This window comes from Protopterus annectens, chromosome 14.part0, assembly GCF_019279795.1.
Source record: "Protopterus annectens isolate FY-2018-M chromosome 14.part0, PAN1.0, whole genome shotgun sequence".
Classification (NCBI taxonomy): Eukaryota; Metazoa; Chordata; order Ceratodontiformes; family Protopteridae; genus Protopterus; species Protopterus annectens.
Genome location: NC_056748.1, coordinates 898,369,486 through 898,379,485, shown reverse-complemented (window position 1 = coordinate 898,379,485; position 10,000 = coordinate 898,369,486).

Genomic DNA, 10,000 nt, shown 5'->3' with positions numbered 1-10,000 from the left:
TGTCCCCACTTGTTTGAGGTCTAATAGGGACGGAAAGCACATATTCCACTTACAACCTTAGAAAGCTTATAGAATAATAGGTATGCATTAGCATGACTCGGCTGAAGGATGTGGGGTCCTAAACCCAATTAGTTGTCTGTATTTAATGGTGTCATTTCCCAGGTATTGGCCAGACAGGTGCAGATTGTAAGAGGAACACACCAATAGTATGAAGCAAACTCTGGCCAGGCCGTGGATTCCGTACAGTCGGCTGGCATGCTTATGCCTAATGGGCAGCCATTCCCGATATGGGTCCTACCGCAGCACAGTCCAGTTTAAATGGCTAAATACGGTATGACCATATGTGTCGTTGCATAACCCACTACACAGCACCTATGAACACATGGTCACAACACCCCACTGTAGGCATGTAAACCAATGTAATAGGTATCAGAAGGTATTATCGTAGTCCTCAACCCCACCCAGGGGTGTGAGTGTCAGATGCAAACACCAAATGCAGTGCATTTGCAAGTGCAGGAGCAAGCGGGTGTAAGCCTGTTTGGGTGCCGTTATGCGAGTATCACACTGGTGAACCAATGTAGAGGCTAACTGAATGTAAGAAACTGTATCCGGAGGTTAGCATTGCTTAGCTCCACACAAAGCCATGCACACTCGCTCAAAACTGCTTTAAAGTGCCTTAATCACTCTGTACCCAACAGCTCGTGTTCTGGCCAGCAGCAAAATAACCAGCCTCTGCAAGGCTAGAACTCTGGACTCTGTACATCACAGTCATAGTAGTAAACTGCTATGCCATGATAGCAATACATATAAAGGAGGTATCAGCAAACTAATCCTCATAAAAGGAAAATCAAATAAAATATGTGAACTGAATCTATGTACAGTGTAATGTGCTATAACCTGCCACAGACCATAAATATATGAATTGGAGTACTGCAGTAAACATAGAGTTGAGGTGTCACTGTAATAAAGATATAAAGTCCCCAGGACCCCATACAGTGTATGTACACATGAATGACGGATACCAGTCACATGTATAACCTGTAATGAGTAAGACGTCGTTGACAAAAGGCAAATATAATGCTAGATAACCAATAAGCAGTGCTAACCGCAGCACAGCCCAAAAAAGTAATTGTAAGCAATGTGTAGGGAAACCAATACAATATGCCCACAGGTACACCTCTTTAAGCAGTGCCAACCTGAAGTAAGCAGGTGTGCCCATAGCTTAGCCTTTTCGAAACTGGCCAATTATGGAAAAGTGAGGGAATCCGGCCCTACTTGAATCGAAGAGGCGGGAATATGGCTCATAACTGGTTGTAGCATCCCCCTGCAGCAGAATGGCTGTTGTGGGAGAAGGCACTCGCTTTAGAGCGCAGCACTGGGGCATCCAGGAATCCAAATTCATGGTATGGCTCCTGGTAAAGCACCATGACAGGAGACTACTGCAGGGCTAGTACCAGGGCTCGTAGTACAAAACGGAGGCCTGGGACAGTCTCACCCATGACCGCACTAGTGCCACAGGTATCTCCTGGACTGGACAGCAGGTCAGGCAACACCATGTAGACCTGAAGCAGTGGAGGGGGGATGTCCTGGAACAGTGGATCCAGGAAGCAAGGCAGATGCAGAATGCCTCAGAACTGAGTAAGTACTCCTTCCACTACGTAGTTAATAATTGCCTAGCTTGTGTATACTATGGATAGATATGGCTAAATATCACTGTACTTCTCTGACAGCTGCAGATGAGTGTGGTGTGAACCAGCAAGCCTATGATGCTAGGCTGCAAAGGATGCATCGCGAGGCAGGTTAGTAAATAGCCTGCATGTACTGTCATAACAAATAAATGTAAGAGCCTCAGAAAGTGTTGTACCAGTATACAGAATTGTGTAATATGCTGCGAATAAAGGTGTAATCCCTGCATTGCTTCTGTTTACTCTGCAGTCATATGTTGTACTGTTGCAGTTATTAAATAGTACTGTTGTAGTAAGCAGTATTACCCACATTGTGGTATGCAGATAAAATGTGTATGAAGTGATGTATGACAATGTTGGAAGTGCAAACAGGTCAGTCATATTAGAAAAAATACATTGCAAAGCCTCACAACAATTGCCTGATAGCATAGTGTACAGTGATCTTAACTGTAATGCTTTTGTCACACACAGCAGGGCTTTGGATCCCAGGAGTGCTAGTAAGTTGTATGCATAATCATTCCACACAACTGCACACAGTTTGTTAGAATGTTCAGAGAGAAAGCTGTATGCATATTTACACTTAACAACTTTACAGATTTTGCTTGAATGTTCAAATAGAGAGTGGTATGCATATTCATACCCCTCAACTGTTCCAATCTGCCCAGTATGTCCTGATAAATGGCCCACATCACCTGCCTTTTGCCCTGCTCCCCTGATAAACTAGTGTGATGATCCAAGAAATGTAGGCAGCTGTTAATGACATATAACCGATAGTCAGAGAATGCACATGCAAACACACCTGTCATCCCAGCATCTCACCCAAAGTGTATGAGAGCAGTCTCAAAACATGTTGCATTAACACCTGCATCTTGTCAAGCCTGTATGTAAGACACAGGTCTCATACATACTACTCTACAAACATGCCATTGTACAATATAATGCCATTGGGTAGTGTAATAATACATGTAAGGGACAGACCACTGCAGTGACTATGAGTGTTGTGAAAACTGCAAGGATTTATTAGTTGTTAAGTGAACTCTCTCTCACCCCTACCATATGTGTAAAAATAACTGATTTACACAACTCATTTGGTATGTCTACACTCCTAACCTTTGTTGGGACATATGTCCTATTCTTTTATAAATATTCACCTCTGTTTCTATGCATGTGCCATGTTAAAATACTCCCATATTGGTGGCCTGTTGCCATCAATGAAATCTGAATGTTGTTGTAATGGCCACTGTTTACCCATATATGCATGTGTTCTGCCTGCTCTGCAACTATTTATATCTGGTGCTCTGGGTAATGAGAATACCTATGCATGCTGTTATAACTAATAGTGAATGCTGTTGACTATTACTAACCCATACCTGCCTTAAACATGTGACAACATAGCTCGTATGGGAAGACCGGTCCCAGCGGACCCACCTGTCCCACCTCAGCTGGCCATAGCACCGGGCACCAGCACATCTGGGGCCCAGCCTGGGACTTCCTTGTCCATTGGCCCTGCACCACCTTCGAGTGGAACCACCGCAGGGGATGGGGCTCATCCCCACCGGGAGTGGGAGTGGATAGGAACCTGTCACCTGTGGTACGGTCCAGGCCATGGTGCATAGGGAGCTCGACAGGGAGATTCGAGACCACCTACGCCAGCTTGAGGGCCAAGTGGCACAATTAGAGGGTGAGCCTGCCCCTCCTACACAACCCCCAGCACAGCTACCCTCTGGGCTGTGAAGGTGCAGTGGTGACTGCCCATGGGTGGGGACCTCAGTCCCACTGTATCCATTTGTGGGCTCATGGGCTTGCGACTTCCAAACACCCCTCCCTGTCCAAGGTGTTTCCCCCCACATGTGTCATATACCACCCCTGTATGCATCTTGTTTGTCTTGTCTGTAATCCTACCCAACCTACCCTCCCTGATCATACCTACTCTCCTTCCCCAACATCCCACTCTCACCTAAAAATAAAAGAAAAAAAGGGCAATCTGTTCCCGCAAAAAAAGCACGCCCCATACACAGTTGTCCATTTTGCACACATGTCCACTGAACACATGTAAACATTTCTAATTGGCATCACAACATACTATTGTCCTCACCGCTCTCTCAGGGTTGTGAGTGTCCAAATGTACTGCCAAATTTATTGCATATTCACAGCTGTTGCTTTAGAAGAAATGGACAGCTATGGACCTTCCCTACACCCTTCCTGCACATCCCTAGCTACCTTGCCTACCATCTTTCCCCCTTTTTCACCACTTTCCTATCACCACTTTTTTCTTTTCTTTTAAAAAATTAGTGCGGGGGTAAGTGAGAGTAAGCACTTTTAAGCAGCAGTGAGTGGGTTTCAGCCTGTTTGCATGGGGGTAAGCACTGCTTACACAGGTTAAGCAATCAGGAAGGTAACTGAGTGTAAGGAACTGTAGCCAAAAGTAACCACTGCTTACTGTCGTGCAAACCCGTGCACACCTGCTCACAACTGCTTAAAAGTGCCTTAATCACTCCATATCCAATGGCCCTTGTTCTGCCCAGCAACAAAATAAACGGCCTCTGCAAGGCTCAAAACCAGGACCCTGTACACCATAGCTAATGTGATTTACCACTAAGCCAAGGCAGAGATACAGACATCTGATGTTATCACAAACATATCATCCAGCACAGTCATTCAACAGTTTAGGAAATATATTTAATTATGTAGATGCATGTGTGTGTGTTTATGTCCAGATATATCTACATACATAGATATAGATATATATAGATATATCAAGAACAAACCACATGACAACAAAGCATTAAAAAAGAATGAAAAGGAAAACACCAGCAACTCTTGTATTATGTAGTGGTGTTGTCCTATGTAATATCAAGACTCCCTCAGACAGACATGTGTCATTAATACACACAAACATTTGTACATTGCCCAAATACATTACTTTGAGCATTTTATTTACATTAACAAAACAGTTCCTGTCTAATCATAATGTGAGAACAGTGCTCTTGCATGGTGCTGTGTGCAACATCATCATCATTAAAAAGTGAAATGGGGTAACTATAGAGGGACCGGTAGTGTCGTGTGTACACTGGGGTCATCTACATTACGTGTACCTGGAACCTTTAGGAGTCATGTGCATACCAGGATCATGTGCCTGAGAGAAGGGTGAGGACAACAGTAGTATGTTGTGATGCAAATTAAGAAGGTTACATGTGCCCAGTGGACATGTGTGTGAAATGGACAGCTATGTCTGGGGTGACATTGTTCTGGGAACAGATTTCCCTTTTGTTTCCATTTTTGTAAGGTGAGAGTGGGATGTTGGGGAAGGAGCGTAGGTATGCTCATGGAGGATAGGTTGGGTAGGATGACAGAGAAGATAGCATACGGGGTGGTATATGACACATGGGGGGGAACACCTTGGACAGGGAGGGGTGTTTGGCAGTCACAAGGGATTGAGCCCCCAAATGGTAACAGTGGGATGGAAGTCCCCACCTATGGGGAGCCACCACTGCACCTTCACAGCCCCAAAGGTGGCTGTGCTGGGGGCTGTCTAGGAGGGGCAGGCTCACCCTCTAATTGTGCCACTCTACCCTCAAAATGGCATAGCTGGCCTCAAAACCCCTTATTGAGCTACTTACGCACCATGGTCTGGACCGTATGATGGCTGACAAGTTTCTATTTGGACCTGCTCCCAGGGGGGGCAAGCCCCATCCTCAGTGGCGGTTCCACCCAAAGGTGGTGCAGAGCCAACAGACATGGAGGTCCAAGGCTGGGCCCCAGACATGCTGGTGCCCAGTGCCATGGCCAGCTGAAGTGGGACAGGTGGTTCTGCTGGGACCTGCAATCCCATACAGAATATGGTGTTACAGTTTTAACACAGATAAGGCTTAGTAATACCCAACAGCATTCAGGATTACTTATAACAGCATGCATAGATATTACCATTAACCCAAGACAACAGATGTCATACATTTGCAGAGCGAGCACAGCACATGCATATATACTGCATGACATCTGTCCAAAGCGTAGATGACTTGTGCCTGCAGCTATGAACAGTGGCCCATTATTGGCATGTCACTGTAATAACCTCAGACAGTGACTGTCATACCACTGTTTCATGTGACATATGTCCAATCAGGGATGCGATGTCAGTAACCCTCATCACTGTCACCGTGTACTGACTGCAATCCTCACACTATGCTTCTGCAGTTCACAGATGTGTGTTCTGTGAGTAACACAAGAAACAAATGGTTCCACACACTGACCAGTCCACAGATGACCCTCCAGATGGGGGTTTCCTCACAAACAGAGCACTGTGTTGTCAGTTATTAAAACACGTAGACTAGCCATTACCACAGACAACCTGTTAAACTGGCAGTAGTCTGAATGAAGCATAGCTACACTTACATGCTGTAGTCATGTCTGGCACATCACCCTCCTGTCTTTAGGCTATTTTCCAAAGTGTATGTTGTTTGAGGAATATCCAGATTTCATCTGTGATGCTGTATACCAAACACCTGATCCAGGTTCCACTCCCAGCGACTGTCATGGGCAAACACCAACATGATGTTCTTAGACATTGTACTGTTTCCATGCAATTGGCTATGGGAATGTCACCACAGCTGTTCCACATGCAATCAGCTAGAGGAGGACTGCAATAGGTGCAGAGGTCATCACCTGATCATGGTCATCACTTACAAAACACAAGCTGCCGCTGAGCAGGTACACATCTCCACATCCACCAGAGAGTGTGTGGGAGGGACAGGCAGAGGCAAAGTACATCAGAGAAGGGCTGGGAGACTAAAACATAAGCATCTTCTGTCATACACCTACCAGTACAGGGGTTCAAACCCCTGACTGACTAGCCATTACTATTATAAGTGCATGCAGTTACTCCATGTGCCACATAGCTGACATGGTGATGTAATGTAAGAACATATATGTGTGCTGGTGATTGACATCTGCAACAGAGATATAGTAGACATACATTAAGTGTAGCACACATAGCTGTCCACATGAACAGATGCCATTGTTAACACAACCACACTCTGTAAGGGACTCAGACACATTGGCATACTTTTACAGGCTCGCAAATACACATCCTAACTACTAAGTTTGCCACACTGCAGTAATGCACAAGTATTACATGCACCGCAGGGGATATCCTGAGGTTTTATGGGCTAGGGCATGTGAACGTGTCTGACATCAGTCAGTATGCCAATGGGAGTTATACTGGGTGTGACTGTGGTTGGGAACATCATACCCCACACACAGACACAAGGTGCCAGTACTGACATGCATGTGTGCATTGCTTCATGGGTGTGTAGTGGTTGGCTGTGCAAGATGGCTGTTCAAGGCTGGGTGAGGGGGTAATCACTGGCATCAGGCCACCTGACAATGGTCTGCAGTGTGGTTCAGGGGTGTAGTGTCTGTAATGTCCCACACAGATGGGTATTGTATGACCTGTCCTGTCCTACTGGTTACCATTGTGTGTGGCCATTGTTTTGCAATGCATGCCATGTCTGTGTTTGATAGTCCTTGACATAGACAATGCCTGGGATGTGCATGTCCCACAATAATGTACAGTGACATGTTTATGTGTACCTGGTTTGCCTGGCACATGTTGTGTACACTGACCATTATCATCAGATGTGCCAATACTGGCCTGGTGTGGCAGGACCTGCTAATAGAGAGCAGGTTGACCCTGCACCTGCAATGATAGCATGATACAGGTATTCCCTGGTGTCAGTGACATCTGTTCATACAGTGCATGTGTGTAAGGCATTGTATGTCATTTGTGGATCATATTTGATGGCACCACATATGTTGCAGGTGTCCAATGGAGAACATAGTGAAGGCGCATTGTCCGCAATTATGTGCCTATTGTACTGTTGGATAGGGTGCCATGCCCCCTGTGGCCCACTGCAATCACACCATGCCTACTATCTGTCAACAATGTGCAGGGTACTAGCAACATAGTGGGATATTATAGGCAAGTGTGTTTGTGTATGGCACATGGGTTCAGACCATAGTCTGGGTAATAGTAAGGTTGCTTACTGCATTCACCAGGCCTTTTGCCAGATGTAGGTGTGTGGCTTACTAACCCAGTCTCTTGGCTGATTGAAATCTGTAAACCTTGTGAGGTAGACATTGTGACATATAATATGGCCACCATATAGGAAAACTACAAAACCCGCTCCTCAACATGTCCAGTGGTTAGACATTCACAGCCACCTACACACAGACTCTGACTGTCAAACACACACACCTGCCATGTCTTGGAATAGAACTCCAACCTAAGTAGTTAATCACACTACAGCATTACACAGTTATAGCATGCACTATGGAGATTACTGGCCTACTCTATCCCCAACGGTGTATTTCACAAGGAATGACATCAGCAGGTTTACCAAATTAGGGCATTTCAGATTTCCTACAAGTGAGTAGCCCAAAATGCATTGCTCACAAAACAGATAGTGAGACACACACAACCGATGTGTGAATATGGAACCCATGACCAAGATCTATATCACACTACTGTATGGAGATGTTACAGGACGCACCACGAAGATTACTAGGGAACTTGTACCCCGGAGGTGTATTTTACAGGGTATGACATCAGCAGGAGTACCAAAGTAGGGGCATTGTAAATGTCCTGCAAGTGAGTAGGGTATAATGCATTGCTCCCTACACAGACATTGAAACACACAGGAAAACATACATAACTGCCATGATTGTGGATGGATCTCTACCACAGCTCTAAATCACACTCCAGTGGTACACAGTTATAGGACGCGCTACAGAGATTACTGGGTTACAGCAGTCCCAGAAGTGTATTTCTAGGTGGGTGACATCAGCAGGGTTGCCAAAGGTGAGTATGTGAATTGTAAGGAGTGTGCGTACTCTAAAAGCATTGTTCCCTTCTCAGGCAGACAGACACACACACAGCATGTCTGGGATTAGAAAACTTACCAAATTAATTTATCACACTACAGCATTACGCAGTTACAGGACACGCCTCAAAGATTACTGGATTACAGCAGTCACAGAGGTGTATTCCTAGGTGGGTGACATCAGCAGGATTGCCAAAGGTGAGTATGTGAATCATAAGGAGTGTGTGTATTCTAAAAAGCATTGTTCTCTTCTCAGGCAGACAGAGACACACACACACACAGTTAACATGTATGGGATTAGAACATCTACCAAACTAGTTTATTACACTACAGCATTACACAGTTATAGGACATGGTACAGAGATTACTGGGTTACAGGAGTCACAGAGGTGTATTCCTAGGTGGATGATATCAGCAGGATTGCCAAAGGTGAGTATGTGAATCATAAGGAGTGTGCGTACTCTAAAAAGCATTGTTCCCTTCTCAGGCAGACAGACACACACACACACACACACACACACACACACACACACACACACACACACACACACACACACACACACACACACACACACACACACACACACACACACTTAGCATGTCTGGGATTAGAACACCTACCAAACTAGTTTATCACACTACAGCATTACACAGTTACAGGACGCATCACAGAGATTACTGGGTTATAGCAGTCCCTGAGGTGTATTTCTGGGTGGGTGACATCAGCAGGATTGCCAAAGAAGGGCATTTCTAGTGTACTGCGAGTTGTACATGTCTTGTACCTGTGTATACCCACTGCTTACTGTCGTGAAAATACATTTACACCCACTTACAACTGCATAAAAATGTCTTATTCAGTCCTAAATGACATTATCAACAAGCCTTGCAGGTCTTGAACCCTGGACTATGCACACCAAGGTCATTGGACTTACCACTAAGCCATCTGGGTTGTATACATGTTTCATGGTTTTTATAATACACATCTTACTACAGGTATTCTACAGTACTGAAAACAAATGGGACAGTCACTTTGTGTACATATGTACAGTACTGAATGTACTGTACTCTGTGAAACAACATAGACAAGTCTACATCTGTACAACTGTCATAACTAAATACATATATGCACCTATGGGATGTGTACACACATATTTATATACGCATATACACAGACACATTTATAACCATATATATATATATATATATATATATATATATATATATATATACATACACATGTCTGAACACCCTTTGTGACACAGAAGGGATCCAAAGGAATTGATGTGTACACAAAACAGAGGCATCTCTTGTTTTATAACATTTAAATCGTAATCAGTTCACCAGAGAGGGGATGGTTGTTGTGTATGTGGAGTTTGGGGTGAGGAATGATGGCTAAGGAAATATACCCTGGGGATTGTGGAGTTTGGGTGGGGGAATGAT